At 45.6% G+C, this 22,057-nt stretch overlaps 1 long non-coding RNA gene across 2 annotated transcripts in view; it reads left to right on the top strand.

The window, feature by feature from the left end:
- Positions 1–14,036, top strand: part of LOC132398352 (uncharacterized) — a 76,437-nt gene extending 62,401 nt beyond the window's left edge. For both annotated transcript variants that reach the window (XR_009513626.1, XR_009513623.1), the window contains 3 exons: positions 8,019–8,081; positions 12,849–12,951; positions 13,160–14,036. This is a non-coding gene — a long non-coding RNA (uncharacterized LOC132398352). The remainder of the gene's footprint in view (positions 1–8,018; positions 8,082–12,848; positions 12,952–13,159) is intronic.
- Positions 14,037–22,057: the final 8,021 nt, after the last annotated feature.

Here is a 22,057-nt window from a genome sequence, read left to right as displayed (position 1 = left end):
ATTCCTACCAAAATGTAGCACCTCACACTTATCAGCATTAAACTCCATCTGCCATCGCTCGGCCCAGTCTTCTAACTGGCCTAAATCTCTCTGCAAGCTTTGAAAACCTACTTCATTATCCACAACGCCACCTATCTTAGTATCATCTGCATACTTACTAATCCAATTTACCACTCCATCATCCAGATCATTAATGTATATGACAAACAACATTGGACCCAGTACAGATCCCTGAGGCACAACACTAGTCACCAGCCTCCAACCTGACATACAGTTACCCACCACTACTCTCTGGCATCTCCCATCTAACCACTGTTGATTCCATTCTACTACTTCAATATTAATACCTAACTATTGAACCTTCATAACTAACCTTCCATGTGGAACCTTGTCAAAGGCCTTACTGAAGTCCATATAGAAAACATCCACTGCTTTACCCTCGTCAACTTTCCTCATAATCTCTTCAAAAAATTCAATAAGATTTGTCAAACATGACCTTCCATGCTCAAATCCATGTTGACTGTTCCTAATCAGACCCTGTCTAACCAGATACATTTCTTAGATCAGTTTTCTCCCCTATTCTGATGTTTGGCTTGAAATACAACTGAACTTCTTGACCATGTCTGTATGCTTTTATGCTTTGAGTTGCTGCCACCTGATTGGCTGATTAGATACTTGCATTAATGAGCAGGTGTACAGGTGTACCCAATAAATACACTGAGTGTATGTTGCAAAATTTGTAGTTTTACGACAGCAGTGCACTGAGTTTTATGGGGTGTCCAGAGAGGGGTAGGGGCTTGTTGTGCACATTCTGGGGCACCTTGCACACTGGACACTCAGCTCTCAACTGAGAGTCCAAGTAGCTGTGTGTATGTGACGGTACACCGCTTCAACAGGTGGGCTAAACCAGGAGAGGGTAGCCGGTGGCCTCATACCCCCAGTGAAATAAGCACATGCCTGCCCTAGTATGCAAAGTCAGCTCTGGAGGACTGGGCAGTTGAGATCTACAGTGAGATCCAATGCGCAGGGAGACTGCTGGGAGAGCGAAGGACATGGCGAGGCACTGGAGACGTCATGATCATCCACTGTAACTGAGGAAAACCTGGTGGTGATGCTTGTTCATACCACTGGACTTGGACATCCGAGGTCGAGAGAGTGAAACAACTCCAGTGCAATGGCTTTTCCACTTTAAAAACTCTCCCACACAGGTTTCCTGTCATCACTGGATGGGACAGACAACCACCACCACACTGCAAGACTAAAGTTACTTCAAGTTACCAAACTAATTGATGAGTGCAAAAGATGAACAGCAAAGGAGTGCTTCTGTGTTTATGGACTGTTCAGGAATCTGATGGATGTCAAACTGTTCCTGAATCATTGAGTGTGAATCTTCAGGCTCCTGTACCTCCTCTCCACTGGTAGTACAGGTTGAGTGCTCCTATCCAAAATGCTGGGGCTGAAAGTATTTTGGATTTTGGACTTTGGAAGATATAATGAGATAGCTTGGGAACACCATCATTTCCGACTCTGAATTTATATGCTATGGGTAAGCAGACTTTGCCACACATTTTTTCATCACACTTATATACTTAGAGTAAAAATTATTACATACCATTAACATAATTAAATGGTAACTTGTGCAGGGTAACAAACACAGCACAGCAGCATCTGAATCAGCCATTGAACAATGGCAGGATTCCAGTCTCCTCCTTCCATACCACGTTTTGATTAAAAGGTTACAGTGCACTATATTAGTGATTTACTATTTCTTAGGTTTTATGCAAGGCATAAAACATCAGCGTTGTACACTTGTTCTGCTGTTAGATTTTCATTAGCGATGATCTTTGCAAGCACATTGAATTTTTCTGCTACTTCGTGATCTTTAAACTTTTTAAAGTTTTTAAAAATTTAATGTGCCTCTTCTAAAATATTTGCAATCATCCTGCCGAATATTCACAATTACCTTCAATTTTCAGTCTATTGTGGTAGATCTTTGCTTATTTCATGATGAACATACTGGTGAGCAGCGTAAGTTCACTCCAAAGCTAATGAATCCACTCTGTCAATGCACATTCGAGATCTTCATTTTCACTTTGCACAGTGTTTTCCTACTTTCCGTTAATTTCTGACCATTACATACGTGGGGTTACTTCTCTGAACAGGCGGTGGTGCGTGGAGAACTGTGCTTCGCCTGGGAACCTTCCCAGCACCTTGTGGAATTTTCCATTTGTGATGTCAAGTCAGCATTAAAAAAAAATTCAGTTTTCAGAGGTTTTGGATTTTGGATTTTTGGATAAGGGGGAAATTAACTGTAATGAGCAGAGGTCATGTTCCAGAAGGTAAGATCTTTAATGAAGGAAATGCCTACCTGAGGCACTGCCTCTCGAAGATGATGAGGAGGGTTGTCCCTGTGATGGAGATGGCTGAGCCTACAATCCTCTGTAGCTGATTATGATCCTGGGAGTTGGTATAATCTGTCAGGATGCTCTCCACTGTACATAGAAATTTGCTAGATACCAAATTCTCTCAAGCAAATGAACTATTGCAGCTGGTGTGCATTCTTCGAGATTGTATCTCAGAATGAATCTTCTGAGATGTTGAGGCCCTGGAACTTGAAGCTGTCACCCTTCCCACTGCAAACACCCCAATGAGGATTAGCGTGTGTCCTCTGGACTTCCCCTTCCTGAATTCCACAATCAGTTTCTTGGTCTTGCTGAAGTAGAACAGCAGAGAACCAGACCCTTCAGCCCACAATGTCTGTGCTGACCATGATGCTAATATGAGCTGCACATCTATATTCATGTGACCTATATCCATCCCTTCCCTGCCTGCTCATGTGTCTGACTAAACACCTCTGAAACACCACTATGATATCTTCTTCCATCATGTCTGCTGGTAGCCCCTGACAGGCTTCCAAAAACTCTGTGTAAACCCTTACCTCTTTTAAATTTTCCCTGTCTCTCCTTAAACTTACCCCCTCTGACTCCATTGTAGGAGAAGGCTCAGGAGAGTTTTAATGGAAGGGAGAGGGTTTGAAGCGGAGAATTGAAAGGAAATTTTACCACTGACTAGAGGATTGCTAACGAGGCATGAGCAATCTTGTGCAATTAGCAAAATAACCCAAAGTGAATGAAAACATCTGAGTCACTCTGATCTGGAAAACTCTGCCTGCAAGAGCAGCGGAAACAAGACTGTAATAACTTTCAGAAGGAAGACAGATTTGAAAAAGTTGAGGGGATTTACAAGGGAGGAATAGAGATATAACCAATCTAAGGAAGGCTTTCCAGAAAACAGCTAAATTTTGTTCATCAAAAAATACTAATATCACCATTATTCCATGCTGCAGCTGTGCTAAACTTTGTTTTTAGACCATACTTGGAGAAATTCTGATCACTCCATTACAGGAAGAATGTGGAGGTGGTGCCAAAGAGGTTTACCAGGATGTTGTCTGGATTAGAGGGCATGTTCTATGAGAAGTTGGACAAATTTGGGTTGTTTTCTCTGGCGTGGCAGAGGCTGAGGGAGGGCCTGAGAGAAGTTTGCATTGTAGATAGGGCAAATGATTGAAGATGAAGATTGAAGATTCTAGTTCTAGAGGTGGGGGGGGTGGAGTTCAAAGGAGATGTGCAGGTCAAGGGTTTTATACAGATAGTGCTGGGTGCTGGACAGAGCTGCCAGAAGTGTCAGAGGCAGATACAATAGAGGCACCTAAGAAGCTCCTGGATCAGCACGTGAATATGTGGAGAAGGGAAGGACATGGACCATGTGCACGCAGAAGGGATTAGGTGTCATCATCTCAATTAGTGCAGCACAGCCTGCTGGGCCGACGGGACTGTTGCTGTTCTGTGATCTATGCAGGCTTCACAAGGCACTGAGCAGACCGCACTTGCAGGACTGTGAGCTGCTTTGGGCCCCTTATCTGAGAAAGGAAGGGCTGACATTAGAGAAGGTCCAGAGAAGATTCCCGGGAATGACCCCAGGAATGAAAGGGTTAGTGTATAAGAGCGAGTGTTGGATGGCTCTGGGCCTGTACTCGCTGGAGTTTAGAAGAATGGGGAGGGGGGTGGTTCTCGTTGAAACCTATTGAGTATTGAAAGGCTTGGATAGAGTGGATGTGGAGATGATGTTTCCTATATGGGGAAGTCTAGGACCTGAAGGCCGAGCCTCGAAATGGAAGTACGTCCCTTTAGAACAGAGATGAGGAGGAATACCTTTGGTCACAGGGATGTGAATCTGTGGCATTCATTGTCACTGACGACTGTAGAGGCCAAGTCATTGGGTACATTTGAAGCATAGGTTGATAGGTTCTTGATTAGAAAGGATGTGTACAAACTCGCTCTCCACTCCATGCTGACAAGTGCAAGTGCCTCAGCCACCCGAGCTATAGGTATGTATCTAAGACTTTTGCAGAGTACTGCACATGTGACAAATAATAAAGCTAATATATACTATAGAAGTACTAGATTGGGGACATGATAGTGTAGTGGTTAGCACACCATTCTGCAACGATCAGTAATCAGGGTTCGATTCCCACCACTGCCTGTGAGGAGTTTGTATGTTCTCCCTTTGACCACATGGGTTTCCTCCGGGTGCTCTGGTTTCCTCCCACAGTCCAAAGACGTACAGTTAAGGTTAGTGAGTTGTGGGCAGGTTCTGCTAGCACTGGAAGCGTGGTGACAATTGCCCAGTACAATCCTCGCTGATTTGATTTGATGCAAAATGATGACTCTCACGGTATGTGATAAATATAGTAAAAACTAAATACAATTTGAGCAGAAATAATGAGGATTATTATTGGACTGTGATGCTGTTGATTGCTCAAATGGGTGTTTAGAATGTGGTGTGTTTCGATTCTTGTTATTTTTATCTTTACTGACACAAACGGGAGAGCAGAACTGTGCGCACCCCCCACAGAAGCACCCCCCCCCATGCCATCCCAACCATCCCCTTTAATCCCCAATCACTTCCCAGCAGAGAATGAGCATCATTGCACAGTCACTCGTCCTTTCTCCAGCCCCGGGGGACACTGACTCAGTGCTGGAGATCAGCCTGACTAATCCCTCTTCGTCTCTGCAGGCAGCTCGGCTGAAAAGCGGAATTCGGATTCTTAGCGCTGTGGTCAGGGACCCAGTTTTAACAGCACCGTAGGAGAGGGCCGTTCAGAATTAGCATCACGTTCTCTGTCAATTGATTGTCTAGCAGCAGCAGAAAGGTGTAAGACATAAAAATCGCTACAGGTTTCAGAAACAAGTAAGTAATGCCAAAGACGAATATAAGGTTATGCTTAAGAATGAACTGACCACTCAGGCATCTGAGGGCAGAGTGAACAAGTCAGTGAGTGTGGGCCGTTGAACTCCCTAACAGTCATCATGAGAAGAGAGCTGGCCAGGATGCTGAAGGCCTTTAATTTAATGAAGGAGGCCACTTTCTTGAGGCAGAGCCTTCTGAAGATGTCCTTGATGGTGGGGGAGGTTGTGCCCGTGATGCAGCTGGCTGTCTGTAATGCTCTACAGCCCCACGTGTTCCTGGAGCATCGATACTGAGTACTGATGAAACCAGTTAGAATGCTCTCCAACTTAGAGCTACAGAGATTTAAAACACTGACCGTGCACTCAGTGGTCACTTTATTAGGTATACCTGTCACCTGGTCGTTAATGCAAATACCCAATCAGCCAATCACGTGACAGCAACTCAATGCATGAAAGCATGCAGCCCTGGTCAAGATGTTCAGTTGTTATTTCGTCTAAATATCAGAATGAGGAAGAAATGTGATCCGAGTGACTTTGACCGTGGAGCCAGATGGGGTGGTTTGAGTATCTGAGAAACTGCTGACCTCCTGAGTTCCTCACACACAAGTCTCTAGAGTCTCCACAACGGTGCGAGGAACATAAAGACATCCAGTGAGCGGCAGTTCTGTGGGTGAAAACGCCTCATTAACGACAGAGGTCACGGGAGAATGGCCAGACTGGTTGAAGGTGACAGTAACTCTAATAACCACGTGGTACAACAGTGCAGGAGAGCATCTCTGAATACACAACACATGGAACCTTGCCCTGGATGGGCTACAGCAGCAGAAGACCACGAACGTACACTCAGTGGCCACTTTATTAGGCACAGTAGATATCTAACACAATGGGCACTGAGGGCATTTACCTGTATGTACAGGCACAATGAAATACTTGCAGCAGCATCCCAGGCACAGAATATAACATAAGCAGTATTCACAAGAAAAACATAAATTGTACACAATTTTCCAAAAAATCACAATTAGAACAAAATAATCCATTTTATTGAAAGTGATCAGTTCAAAGTTTAAAGTCAATTTATGACATATCTATCTATCTATCTATCTATCTATCTATCTATCTATCTATCTATCTATCTATCTATCTATCTATCTATCTATCTATCTATATTTCTATCTATCTATCTACCTATCTATATTTCTCTCTATATATATGTGTGTTTTTTGGCACAGCATGTCTGCACTGAACACACCGCCTAATGAAACTAAGTCCCTTCTGCCTGAACGTGGTCCATTTTCCTCCATTCCGTGTGTTTATCTGCTTAAATGCCACGATCACCCCTGGCGCTCACCACTCACGGTGTAAGAAACTAGCCCTACGCAGAGCCAGTAGTGTAAAGCACTGCTGCGGCAGCAGTCGGTGATCTGGGTTCAATTCCTTTCACTGTCCGTACATTCTCCCCATGACAGAGTGTCTTTCTTCCCATTCTTCGGTTCCCTTCCACATGCCAAAGGTGTACGGGTTAGGGTTTGTGAGTTGTGAGCATGCTATGTTGGTGCCAGAAGCTGCCCTTGCACATCCTCGGACTGTGATGCAAGTAATGCATTTCACTGTATGTTTTGATGTACCTGGGACAAATAAAGATAATCTTTACCATGACCTTTAATCCGTGAACTTTCCCCCTCTCACCTTAAATGTATGCCCTCTAGTAATTGATACCTCTATGCTGGGAACAGGGTTCTGAATATCAACCCTATCTATGTCTCTTATAATTTTGTAAACCTCTATCAGATTTCCATCCAGCCTCCGCCGCTGCAGAGAAAGCAACCCAAGTTTACCCTCTAATCCAGGCAGCATCCTGGTAAAGCTCATCTGCAGTCTACCCAAAGCCTCTTCTCCTTCCTTAATGCGGTGACCTGGAGAGAGATCTCATTTAATTCCCAGAAGTTGTTGATTTTACTAACACTGCCTGCTTCTGACAGAAGATCATCAAACCTACGTGACAAGGTGAGGAGTGGGGTATTTAAAGCTGAGGTACATAGAAATTTCTTCCCTTAGAGGGAAGTGGATCTCTGGAATCCTCTGCCCCTGAGGTGGGGATAGATAAAGATTTGAAAGATCACGTATGTGAAGGTTATGGGGATCTCTCCCAGGAGAGGCCAGCATAGGGCAGCCATGGTATCACCCAGGGGCAGTATGGGACTGTAATGGTTAGTACAACGCTTTACGGTACCATCGACCTGGATTCAGTTCCCCGTGACCGTATATTCTCCCTGTGACCGTGTGCTTTTCTTCCAGGTGCTGCAATTTCCTTCCACAATCCAACGATGTAGGTTAATTGGTCATTGTGAAGTGTCCCATGATTAGATGAGGGTTAAGTCGGGGTTTGCTGCGCGGTGCAGCTTGAAGGGCCGAACGGGCCTGTTCTGTATCATAATAAATAAATAAACACCATCAGATTGAGTGGTGGTGCAGGCTTCAGTGGCTGAGTGCCCTACCTCTGCTCCCAAGCGTAACAGCGTAACGCTTTACAGCACCAGCCTTGAGACTGGGGTCTAAATTGTGCTGCTGTCTGTAAGGAGTTTGCGACTGCGTGGGTTTCCTCTGGGTGCTCCGGTTTCCTCCTACATTCCAAAGACAGCCAGGTTCAGGCTAGTGAGTCATGGAAACACTTGCGAGCTGCCCCTGCACAATCCTCCCTGACTTAATTTGATGCAAACAATGCATTTCACTATTTTTTTGATGTTCGTTGTTCTGTATGTCTCTCCCCAGATGCTGCCTGGCCGGCTGAGTGACTTGTCACTGATTTGATTGACGTAAACTTCGCATTTCACTGTAAGTTTTCATGTCTTGATGTACTGCACACCTGACAAACAAAGCTAATCTTAACCTTCTTTTATTTTATAGAATATTCTTCATTTATTTCCAAATTCTGGTCTCTGGATTACATCATTTCTTTGTATACCTATACTGTAATTCAGTGGGTATCAGTCTTCAAAAGGTACATTTAATATCAGAGAAACGTATATGATATACATCCTGAAATGCTTTTACTTCTCAAACATCCACAAAAACAGGGGACAGCCCCAAAGAATGGATGACAGTTAAATGTTAGAACCCCAAAGCCCCCCCAGCTCCCCCCTCCCACGCATAAGCAGCAGCAAAGCAACAACTTCCCCCCACCAGCAAAAAAGCATTGCCCCCCCCCCCCCCACCAAGCATTCAGGCGTGCAGCAAAGCATTAATAAAGACACAGACTTGCAGTAACCCAAAGACTACTGGTTCAGCCGGTATTCGACATACTACAGGCTCTCTCTCTCTTGACCCTGAGTTAGAAGGTTGTGAGTTCAAAGCCCACTGCTGAGCCTAGATAATGTGCAAAACTCCCTTCTGGAAAGCACTATAGGGCAATTAAAACAAAAACTTCACACCACCTTAAAAAGTTTCTTCCCCCAGACAGTTATTCTGATTCCAAGCACCAACCCCAATTCCTCGCTGTCGACTACCTCCGTAACTGCACTGCACTGTAAACTGTTTAAACCACAGAACAGTCTTCCGATAATCTGGATGAAAATGAATTCTACAGCTCCCTCTGCAGTCTCCTGAAACATCTCAGGAACAGTTGCCTGAAATAAGGCCAGCAGCCCAACCTCGTCAAAGCCCAGAGCTACAGAAACAGCAACATCGGTTCCAAAGTTCTCATCCCTGCGAGAGGCAGGATCTTGGAAGGTGGGTTACACCTTCACCCAGGACAGGGGACTCGGGCGAGCTGCTGTCAGTGGCCTTTGCCCCAGTAGGGGAGACGGGTTTATGCAAGTTAGTCAGTACATGTGACAATAATAAGCCAAATAACTAGTTTTAAAGTTGAGATTAGTAGGGACCACTTCTTGTAGAGGGTGGTAATTTTTTTCAATTCTCCACCCCAGAGTGTTGATGAGGTTAAATCGCTGGGCATACTTAAAGAAAATTGAGGTTGTCAAAGATCAGGAAGTTCAAAGCTGTGAGAAGTTAGTGCAGAAGGGCTGATGAGGTCTGGGAGAGATCAGCCATGATCATTTTGAATGCTGGGGCAGAGTAGATGGGCTGAGTGGCCTACTCCTGCTCCAGGACTTCGCAGTGATCACCCATCTTAATTCTATTTCCTATTCCCATTCCAACATCTCTACTACCGCAATGGGGCCGACTCTCAGGTTAGAGGTAAACCCCTCATATTCTGTCTGGGTAACCTTCAACCCAATGATATAAGCATCAATTCCTCTAACATTGGGTAATTTATCTCCCTTCCCTCTTCTCTCTTTTTCATTTCCTTCTCTTACCTCTTCCATTTTTCCTCACCTGTCCTCTAGTGCACCTCCTCATCCCCTTTTCCCCATGATCTACTCTCCTCTTCTATAAGATTCCTTCTTCTCCAGCTCTTTACCTTTTCCATTGATCACCTCCCAGCTTCTCAATTCATGCCCCCTCGTTCCCCCACCTGGCTTCACCTATCACCTGCCAGCTTGTACTCCTCTGCCTGCCCCCGCCTTCTTACTCTGGCTTCAGCCCCTTCCTTTCCAGCCCAAAACATTGTCTGTTTATTAATTTTAGAATAAGAACCAGAATCAGAATCAGGTTTATTATCACTGGCTTGTGTCATGAAATTTGTTAACTTAGAAGCAGTTTAATGCAATGCATGATAAAATAGAAATAAATAAATTGATCAATTACAGTCAATGTATACTGTATATGTATATTAAATAGTTAGATTAAAATAGTGCAAAACAGAAATAATACATTAAAAAAGTGAGGTAGTGTTCACGGGTTCAAAGTCCATTTAGAAATCGAAAGGCAGAGGGGAAGAAGCTGTTCCTGAATCGCTGAGTGCGTACCTTCAGGTTCCTGCATCTCCTCCCTTTCGGTAGCAAATGAGAAGAGGACATGTCCTGGGTGATGGGAGTCCTTAATATTGGACGCTGTCTGAGGCACCGCTCCTTGAAGAATTTTTGGATACTATGGAGCTGACTAATTTTTCAACTTTCTGTAGTTCCTTTCGGTCCTGAGCAGTAGTGGCCCCACCCCCCATACTAGGCAGTAATGCAGCCTGTCAGAATGCTCTTCACAGTACATCTATAAAAGTTTTCAGTGCTTTAGTTGACAAACCAAATCTCTTCAAACTCCTAATGAAATATAGCTGCTGTCAGGCCTTCTTTATAGCTGCGTCAGTACGCCAGGACCAGGTTAGATCCTCAGAGATCCTGACACCCAGGGACTTGAAACTGTTCACTCTCCCCACCTCTGATTCCCCCTAAGAGGATCGGATCATGTTCCCTTGTCTTACCCTTCCTGAAGTCAACAATCAGTTATTTCGTCTAACTGACATTGAGTCTGAGGATATTTATTTCCATAGATGGTGCCTGACTGCTGAGTTCCTCCAGTATTTTGTGTGAGTTGCTCTGGATTTCCAGCATCTGCACAATCTCTTGTGTTTATACACCTGTATAAGGTCACCCCTCAGTCTCCTATGCTCTAAAGAATAAAGTCTTAGCCTGCCCAACCTCTCCCTGTAACTCAGCCCTTTGAGCTTGGGCAGCATCCTTGTACATCTTCTCTGCAGCCTTTCCAGTTTACTGGTGTCTTTCCTATAACAGGGTGACTAAAACTGTGCACGGTACTTTAATTACAATCTGCTGTTTCCCAGTCCTTTCCAACACTCTGATGCCCTTGAGAGCCCAGAAGTCTGCATTAGATGCACATCAAAATAACACTCTCCAATTATCTTTAAAGGTGTAAGTAACTTGCTGTGGTTAGTAATCTTGCACTTACGAAGCTCCTCATTATGTGGGGTGACTTGACATGTTTTACGTCTTCGACTCTGTAGCACTTACGATGCTTCGCAGGAAGAATAAATTAAATTTGTTGTGTCCTTGAGGTGTGCCCTCGTATATGACAGAAGGTGTTGAGGACAATTTCATGCTAAGTAGCCAGTTCCGGAAATGGACCGGTATTGACGGGGGAAAAAATTCCTCAACTCCTCCGGAGTTATTCAATGGAGAGTGTTGACAGCAGATGCGTCCTCTATGCAGGGGGATTTGTGACAAAGCTCTGGAATTCATTATATATCCAAAGGCAGACAACACAGTTGGCAGCTTCAAGTTCCAGGGTGTCAACATCTCAAAATTCAAAGTTCAAAGTAAATTTCTTATCAAAGTACACATATCACCTTGAGATTTATTTGTTGTGGGAATTCACAGCAAACACAATGGAACCAATGAAAAACTGCACTCAGCAAGATGGACCAGCAGCCAATGTCCATAAGCTGCTCTGAAGCAGCTTTGGTTTCCTTGGTTTCAACATCTCTGAAGATCTATCCTGGCCCTAGCACATCGATGCAATTATGAAGAGGGCAGACCAGCAGCTGTACTTCATTAGGAGTTTGAGGAGTTTTGTATGTCAGTAAAGACACAAACAATTTCTACAGATGTTCTAATTTCCCATCTTCTTTTTCCAGTCATTTTTAATCCTCCTTATCCCAGTGTAGAGTGCCCTCCTGCTTCAAATTATCCACCGTTGTCCCTGTTGCAAATACGACCATGATAACATGCCTGAGCGACTGGCACTCACATCAATAACAAGCAAATGCTTTTTGAGGCTGGTCAAGGATTACATCTGCAGCTTGCTGCCACCCAAGCTGGACCCCCTGCAGTTCACCTACTGATCACCAGTCGATGCAATAACCACAGCTCTACACACCGTCCTTACACATCTGGAGAAGAAGGATGCTTATGTGAGAGTGCTGATCTTGGTTCAGCATTCAACATCATAATTCCCTCCAGGCGTGACAGGAAGCTCAGAGACCTCAGCCTTCACCCTGCCTTGTGCAGCTGGATCCTGGACTTCCTGTCAGATCTCCGGCAGGTGGTAAGAGTGGGCTCACTCACCTCCACCCCTCCGACTCTCAACACAGGAGCCCCTCAGAGCTGTGTACTGAGTTCCCTCCTTTACTCCCTGTATACCCATGACTACGTCGCCACCTACAGCTCTAATCTGCTAATTGAATTTGCTGATGATACTACATTCCACTACAGGGAAGACATCGCCCCTCTGACACAGTAGTGTCAAGAAAACAACCTCTCCCTCAATGTCACAAAAACAAAGGAGCTGGTTGTGGATTACAGGAGGAATGGAGACATCTAACCCCTATTGACATCAATGGATCTGGGATTAAGAGGGTGAACAGCTTCAATTTCCTCAGTTTACACATCACCGAGGACCTCATGTGGTCTGTAGACACCAGCCATGTGGTGAAAAAGGCACAACAGTGTTTCTTTCACCTCGTATGGTTGAGGAAGTTTGGTATGGGCCCCCAAATCCTAAGAACTTTCTACAGGGGCACGATTGAGAGCATCCTGACTGGCTGCATCACTGCATATGGGAACTGTACCTCCCTTAATTGTGGGACTCTGCAGAGGGTGGTGCGGACAGCCCAGTGCATCTGTAGTAGTGAACTTGCAATGATTCAGGACATTTACAAAGACAGGTGTGAAAAAAAGGGCTCAAAGGATCATTAGAGGGGCCTGAAGGGTCATTTGGGACCCGAGTCACCCTAACCACTATGTATTCCAGCTGCTACCATCTGGGAAACGGCACCGCAGCATAAAAGCCAGGACCAGCAGGCTCCGGGACAGCTTCTTCCACCAGGCCATCAGACCGATTAACTCACGCTGATGTGAGTGTACTCTATATTACAATGACTATTCTATTTATTATAAGTTACTATGATTACACATTACACATTCAGACGGAGACGTAACATAAAGATTTTTACTCCTCGTGTATGTGAAGGTTGTAAGAAATAAAGTCAATTCAATTCAGTTCAGTCCTGATGAAGGGTCTTGGCCCAAAACATCGAGTGTTTTCTCTTTTCCATACTGCAGACGCTGCCTGGCCTGCCGAATTCCTCCAGCATTTTGTGTGTGTTGCTTGGGTTTCCAGCATCTGCAGATTTTCTCATCGTTGCTCTACAGATGTCCTGTGGGGAGTATTCTGACTGGCTGCATCTCTGTTTGCTATGGTAACATCAATGCACAGGTTCAGAGAAAGCTGCAGATGGTTATAAACTCAGACACATTCATCATGGGCACCGTCCTCCCCAACATGGCTGACGCCTTCAAAAGATGATGCCTTTAGGAGACATCAACCTTCATAATGACTCTCAGCACCCAGGACATGTCCTCTTTTCATTAATATCAGCAGGTGGGAGGTACAGGAGCCTGTAGACACACACTCAGCATTTTAAAACCAGTTTCTTCTTCTCCATTCCACAAATGGTCCATAAACCCATGAACACTACCTCACCGTTTTACTCTCTTTTTGCATTAAAATATATATGTGTGTTTTTTTTCTAGTTTAATATTTCTTATTGCAACCTGTAGTAATTTCTAAAATTGTACTGTTGTCGTAAAACAACAAATTACACAACATAGCTCAATGATAATGAACATAATATTGATTCTAAATACTCTGCTACTGTTATGGTGGTGGGTATGTGGATCAAGCTGCCAGAGGAAATGGAAGAGGCTAGTGCAATTAGAAAGGTTTAGGGGGATACGGACAGGTACACGGATAGGAAAGGTTTAGAGGGATATGGACAGGTACACGGATAGGAAAGGTTTAGAGGGATACGGACAGGTACACGGATAGGAAAGGTTTAGAGGCATACGGACAGGAACACAAATAGGAAGGGTTTAGAGGGATATGGACAGGTACAGGGATAGGAAAGGTTTAGAGGGATACGGACAGGTACACGGATAGGAAGGGTTTGGAGTGATATGGACATGTACACGGATAGGAAGGGTTTAGAGGGATACGGACAGGTACACGGATAGGAAAGGTTTAGAGGGATACGGACAGGTACACTGATAGGAAGGGTTTAGAGGGATACGGACAGGTACACGGATAGGAAGGGTTTAGAGGGATACGGACAGGTACACGGATAGGAAAGGTTTAGAGGGATACGGACAGGTACACGGATAGGAAGGGTTTAGAGGGATACGGACAGGTACACGGATAGGAAAGGTTTATAGGGATACGGACAGGTACACGGATAGGAAAGGTTTAGAGGGATACGGACAGGTACACGGATAGGAAAGTTTGAGAGGGATACGGACAGGTACACGGATAGGAAAGGTTTAGAGGGATAAGGACAGGTACACGGATAGGAAAGGTTTAGAGGGATACGGACAGGTACAACGATAGGAAACGTTTAGAGGGATACGGACAGGTATACAGATAGGAAAGGTTTTGAGGGATATGGACAGGTACACTGATAGGAAAGGGATATGGACAGGTACACTGATAGGAGAGGGATATGGACAGGTACACAGATAGGAGAGGGATATGGACAGGTAAACGGATAGGAAAGGTTTAGAGGGATATGGACAGGTAAACGGATGGGAAAGGTTTAGAGGGATACGGACGTATACGGATAGGAAAGGTTTAGAGGGATATGGACAGGTTCACGGATAGGAAAGATTTAGAGCAATACGGACTGGTACACGGATAGGAAAGATTTAGAGGGATACGGACAGGTGCATGGATAGGAAAGGTTTAGAGGGATATGGACAGGTACACGGATAGGAAAGGTTTAGAGGGATATGGACAGGTACATGGATAGGAAAGGCTTAGTGCGATACGGACAGGTACACGGATAGGAAAGGTTTAGAAGGATACGGACAGGTACACGGATAGGAAATGTTTACAGGGATATGGACAGGTACACGGTTAGGAAGGGTTTAGAGTGATACGGACAGGTACACGGATAGGAAAGGTTTAGAGGGATACGGACAGGTACACGGATAGGAAAGGTTTAGAGGGATACGGACAGGTACACGGATAGGAAAGGTTTAGAGGGATACAGACAGGTACACGGATAGGATAGGTTTAGAGGGATACGGACAGGTACACGGATAGGAAAGGTTGAGAGGGATACGGACAGGTACACGGATAGGAAAGGTTTAGAGGGATACGGACAGGTGCATGGATAGGAAAGTTTGAGAGGGATACGGACAGGTACACGGATAGGAAGGGTTTAGAGGGATAGGGACAGGTACACGGATAGGAAGGGTTTAGAGGGATACGGACAGGTACACAGATAGGAAAGGTTTAGAGGGATACGGACGTACAAGGATAGGAAAGTTTTAGAGGGATATGGACCGGTACACGGATAGGAAAGGTTTAGAGGGATACGGACAGGTACAATGATAGGAAACGTTTAGAGGGATACGGACAGGTATACGGATAGGAAAGGTTTAGAGGAACACGGACAGGTACACGGATAGGAAAGGTTTAGAGGGATATGGACAGGTACACTGATAGGAAAGGGGTATGGACAGGTACACGGATAGGAAAGGGAAATGGTCAGGTACACGGATAGGAGAGGGATATGGACAGGTAAACGGATAGGAAAGGTTTAGAGGGATATGGACAGGTAAATGGATGGGAAAGGTTTAGAGGGATACGGACGTACACGGATAGGAAAGGTTTAGAGGGATATGGACAGGTTCACGGATAGGAAAGATTTAGAGTGATACGGACAGGTACACGGATAGGAAAGGTTTAGAGGGATACGGACAGGTACATGGATAGGAAAGGTTTAGAGGGATATGGACAAGTACACGGATAGGAAAGGTTTAGAGGGATATGGACGGGTACATGGATAGGAAAGGTTTAGTGCGATACCGACAGGTACACGGATAGGAAAGGTTTTAGAAGGATACGGACAGGTACAGGGATAGGAAAGGTTTACAGGGATATGGACAGGTACACGGATAGGAAGGGTTTAGAGGGATACGGACAGGTACACGGATAGGAAAGGTTTAGAGGGATACGGACAGGAACACTGATACGAAAGTTTTAGAGGGATACGGACAGGTACACTGATAGGAAAGGATTAGAGGGATACGGACAGGTACACGGATAGGAAAGGTTTAGAGGGATACGGACAGGTACACGGTTAGGAAAGGTTGAGAGGGATACGGATAGGTACACGGACAGGAACGGTTTAGACGGATACGGACAGGTACACGGATAGGAAAGGTTTAGAAGGATACGGACAGGTACACGGACTGGAAAGGTTTAGAGGGATACGGACAGGTACATGGATAGGAAAGGTTTAGAGGGATATGGACAGGTACACGGATAGGAAAGTTTTAGAGGGATACGGACAGGTACACGGATAGGAAAGGTTTAGAGGCATACGGACAGGAACACAAATAGGAAGGGTTTAGAGGGATATGGACAGGTACACGGATAGGAAAGGTTTAGAGGGATACGGACAGGTACACGGATAGGAAGGGTTTGGAGTGATATGGACATGTACACGGATAGGAAGGGTTTAGAGGGATACGGACAGGTACACGGATAGGAAAGGTTTAGAGGGATACGGACAGGTACACTGATAGGAAGGGTTTAGAGCGATACGGACAGGTACACGGATAGGAGGGGTTTAGAGGGATACGGACAGGTACACGGATAGGAAAGGTTTAGAGGGATACGGACAGGTACACGGATAGGAAGGGTTTAGAGGGATACGGACAGGTACACGGATAGGAAAGGTTTATAGGGATACGGACAGGTACACGGATAGGAAAGGTTTAGAGGGATACGGACAGGTACACGGATAGGAAAGTTTGAGAGGGATACGGACAGGTACACGGATAGGAAAGGTTTAGAGGGATAAGGACAGGTACACGGATAGGAAAGGTTTAGAGGGATACGGACAGGTACAACGATAGGAAACGTTTAGAGGGATACGGACAGGTATACAGATAGGAAAGGTTTAGAGGAACACGGACAGGTACACGGATAGGAAAGGTTTTGAGGGATATGGACAGGTACACTGATAGGAAAGGGATATGGACAGGTACACTGATAGGAGAGGGATATGGACAGGTACACGGATAGGAGAGGGATATGGACAGGTAAACGGATAGGAAAGGTTTAGAGGGATATGGACAGGTAAATGGATGGGAAAGGTTTAGAGGGATACGGACGTATACGGATAGGAAAGGTTTAGAGGGATATGGACAGGTTCATGGATAGGAAAGATTTAGAGCGATACGGACTGGTACACGGATAGGAAAGATTTAGAGGGATACGGACAGGTGCATGGATAGGAAAGGTTTAGAGGGATATGGACAGGTACACGGATAGGAAAGGTTTAGAGTGATATGGACAGGTACATGGATAGGAAAGGCTTAGTGCGATACGGACAGGTACACGGATAGGAAAGGTTTAGAAGGATACGGACAGGTACACGGATAGGAAATGTTTACAGGGATATGGACAGGTACACGGTTAGGAAGGGTTTAGAGTGATACGGACAGGTACACGGATAGGAAAGGTTTAGAGAGATACGGACAGGTACACGGATAGGAAAGGTTTAGAGGGATACAGACAGGTACACGGATAGGAAAGGATTAGAGGGATACGGACAGGTACACGGATAGGAAAGGTTTAGAGGGATACGGACAGGTACACGGATAGGAAAGGTTGAGAGGGATACGGACAGGTACACGGATAGGAAAGGTTTAGAGGGATACGGACAGGTGCATGGATAGGAAAGTTTGAGAGGTATACGGACAGGTACACGGATAGGAAGGGTTTGGAGGGATAGGGACAGGTACACGGATAGGAAGGGTTTAGAGGGATATGGACAGGTACACAGATAGGAAAGGTTTAGAGGGATACGGACGTACAAGGATAGGAAAGTTTTAGAGGGATATGGACCGGTACACGGATAGGAAAGGTTTAGAGGGATACGGACAGGTATACGGATAGGAAAGGTTTAGAGGAACACGGACAGGTACACGGACAGGAAAGGTTTAGAGGGATATGGACAGGTACACTGATAGGAAAGGGGTATGGACAGGTACACGGATAGGAGAGGGAAATGGACAGGTACACTGATAGGAGAGGGATATGGACCGGTACACGGATAGGAAAGGATTAGAGGGATACGGACAGATACACGGATAGGAAAGGTTTAGAGGGATACGGACAGGTACACGGTTAGGAAAGGTTGAGAGGGATACGGATAGGTACACGGACAGGAACGGTTTAGACGGATACGGACAGGTACACGGATAGGAAAGGTTTAGAAGGATACGGACAGGTACACGGACAGGAAAGGTTTAGAGGGATACGGACAGGTACACGGATTGGAAGGGTTTAGTGGGATAAGGACAGGTACACAGATAGGAAAGGTTTAGAGGGATACGGACAGGTACACCGATAGGAAAGGTTTAGAGCGATACGAACAGGTACACGGATAGGAAAGGTTTAGAGAGATACTGACAGGTACACAGATAGGCTGGGTTTAGAGGGATACGGACAGGTACACGGATAGGAAGGGTTTAGAGGGATGCGGACAGGTACACGGATAGGAAAGGTTTAGAGGGATACGGACAGGTGTACGGATAGGAAAGGTTTAGAGGGATACGGACAGGTACACGGATAGGAAAGGTTTAGAGGGATACGGACAGGTACACGGATAGGAAAGGTTTCGAGGGATACGGACAGGTCCACGGATAGGAAAGGTTTAGACGGATACGGACAGGTACACGGATAGGAAAGGTTTAGAGGGATACGGACAGGTACACGGATAGGAAAGGTTTAGAGGGATAGGGACATGGACACGGATAGTAAGGGTTTAGAGGATTACGGTCAGGTACACGGATAGGAAAGGTTTAGAGGGATACGGACAGGTACACAGATAGGAAAGGTTGAGAGCGATACGGACAGGTACACGGATAGGAAAGGTTTAGAGGGAGAAGGACAGGTACACGGATAGGAAAGGTTTAGAGGGATACGGACAGGTACACGGATAGGAAAGGTTGAGAGGGATACGGACAGGTACACGGATAGGAAAGGTTTAGAGGGATACGGACAGGTGCATGGATAGGAAAGTTTGAGAGGGATACGGACAGGTACACGGATAGGAAGGGTTTAGAGGGATAGGGACAGGTACACGGATAGGAAGGGTTTAGAGGGATACGGACAGGTACACAGATAGGAAAGGTTTAGAGGGATACGGACGTACAAGGATAGGAAAGTTTTAGAGGGATATGGACCGGTACACGGATAGGAAAGGTTTAGAGGGATACGGACAGGTACAACGATAGGAAACGTTTAGAGGGATACGGACAGGTATACGGATAGGAAAGGTTTAGAGGAACACGGACAGGTACACGGATAGGAAAGGTTTAGAGGGATATGGACAGGTACACTGATAGGAAAGGGGTATGGACAGGTACACGGATAGGAAAGGGAAATGGACAGGTACACGGATAGGAGAGGGATATGGACAGGTAAACGGATAGGAAAGGGTTAGAGGGATATGGACAGGTAAATGGATGGGAAAGGTTTAGAGGGATACGGACGTACACGGATAGGAAAGGTTTAGAGGGATATGGACAGGTTCACGGATAGGAAAGATTTAGAGTGATACGGACAGGTACACGGATAGGAAAGGTTTAGAGGGATACGGACAGGTACATGGATAGGAAAGGTTTAGAGGGATATGGACAGGTACACGGATAGGAAAGGTTTAGAGGGATATGGACGGGTACATGGATAGGAAAGGTTTAGTGCGATACCGACAGGTACACGGATAGGAAAGGTTTTAGAAGGATACGGACAGGTACAGGGATAGGAAAGGTTTACAGGGATATGGACAGGTACACGGATAGGAAGGGTTTAGAGGGATACGGACAGGTACACGGATAGGAATGGTTTAGAGGGATACGGACAGGAACACTGATACGAAAGTTTTAGAGGGATACGGACAGGTACACTGATAGGAAAGGATTAGAGGGATACGGTCAGGTACACGGATAGGAAAGGTTTAGAGGGATACGGACAGGTACACGGTTAGGAAAGGTTGAGAGGGATACGGATAGGTACACGGACAGGAACGGTTTAGACGGATACGGACAGGTACACGGATAGGAAAGGTTTAGAAGGATACGGACAGGTACACGGACAGGAAAGGTTTAGAGGGATACGGACAGGTACATGGATAGGAAAGGTTTAGAGGGATATGGACAGGTACACGGATAGGAAAGTTTTAGAGGGATACGGACAGGTACACGGATAGGAAAGGTTTAGAGGCATACGGACAGGAACACAAATAGGAAGGGTTTAGAGGGATATGGACAGGTAGACGGATAGGAAAGGTTTAGAGGGATACGGACAGGTACACGGATAGGAAGGGTTTGCAGTGATATGGACATGTACACGGATAGGAAGGGTTTAGAGGGATACGGACAGGTACACGGATAGGAAAGGTTTAGAGGGATACGGACAGGTACACTGATAGGAAGGGTTTAGAGGGATACGGACAGGTACACGGATAGGAAGGGTTTAGAGGGATACGGACAGGTACACGGATAGGAAAGGTTTAGAGGGATACGGACAGGTACACGGATAGGAAGGGTTTAGAGGGATACGGACAGGTACACGGATAGGAAAGGTTTATAGGGATACGGACAGGTACACGGATAGGAAAGGTTTAGAGGGATACGGACAGGTACACGGATAGGAAAGTTTGAGAGGGATACGGACAGGTACACGGATAGGAAAGGTTTAGGGGGATAAGGACAGGTACACGGATAGGAAAGGTTTAGAGGGATACGGACAGGTTCAACGATAGGAAACGTTTAGAGGGATACGGACAGGTATACAGATAGGAAAGGTTTAGAGGAACACGGACAGGTACACGGATAGGAAAGGTTTAGAGGGATATGGACAGGTACACGGATAGGAGAGGGATATGGACAGGTAAACGGATAGGAAAGGTTTAGAGGGATAAGGACAGGTACACGGATAGGAAAGGTTTAGAGGGATACGGACAGGTACAACGATAGGAAACGTTTAGAGGGATACGGACAGGTATACAGATAGGAAAGGTTTAGAGGAACACGGACAGGTACACGGATAGGAAAGGTTTTGAGGGATATGGACAGGTACACTGATAGGAAAGGGATATGGACAGGTACACTGATAGGAGAGGGATATGGACAGGTACACGGATAGGAGAGGGATATGGACAGGTAAACGGATAGGAAAGGTTTAGAGGGATATGGACAGGTAAATGGATGGGAAAGGTTTAGAGGGATACGGACGTATACGGATAGGAAAGGTTTAGAGGGATATGGACAGGTTCATGGATAGGAAAGATTTAGAGCGATACGGACTGGTACACGGATAGGAAAGATTTAGAGGGATACGGACAGGTGCATGGATAGGAAAGGTTTAGAGGGATATGGACAGGTACACGGATAGGAAAGGTTTAGAGTGATATGGACAGGTACATGGATAGGAAAGGCTTAGTGCGATACGGACAGGTACACGGATAGGAAAGGTTTAGAAGGATACGGACAGGTACACGGATAGGAAATGTTTACAGGGATATGGACAGGTACACGGTTAGGAAGGGTTTAGAGTGATACGGACAGGTACACGGATAGGAAAGGTTTAGAGAGATACGGACAGGTACACGGATAGGAAAGGTTTAGAGGGATACAGACAGGTACACGGATAGGAAAGGATTAGAGGGATACGGACAGGTACACGGATAGGAAAGGTTTAGAGGGATACGGACAGGTACACGGATAGGAAAGGTTGAGAGGGATACGGACAGGTACACGGATAGGAAAGGTTTAGAGGGATACGGACAGGTGCATGGATAGGAAAGTTTGAGAGGTATACGGACAGGTACACGGATAGGAAGGGTTTGGAGGGATAGGGACAGGTACACGGATAGGAAGGGTTTA

The sequence above is a fragment of the Hypanus sabinus genome, chromosome 8 (genome assembly GCF_030144855.1).
Source record: "Hypanus sabinus isolate sHypSab1 chromosome 8, sHypSab1.hap1, whole genome shotgun sequence".
Lineage (NCBI taxonomy): Eukaryota > Metazoa > Chordata > Chondrichthyes > Myliobatiformes > Dasyatidae > Hypanus > Hypanus sabinus.
The sequence above is the reverse complement of the archived record's forward strand: the minus strand, read 5'-3'. Positions and strand labels throughout refer to the sequence as shown.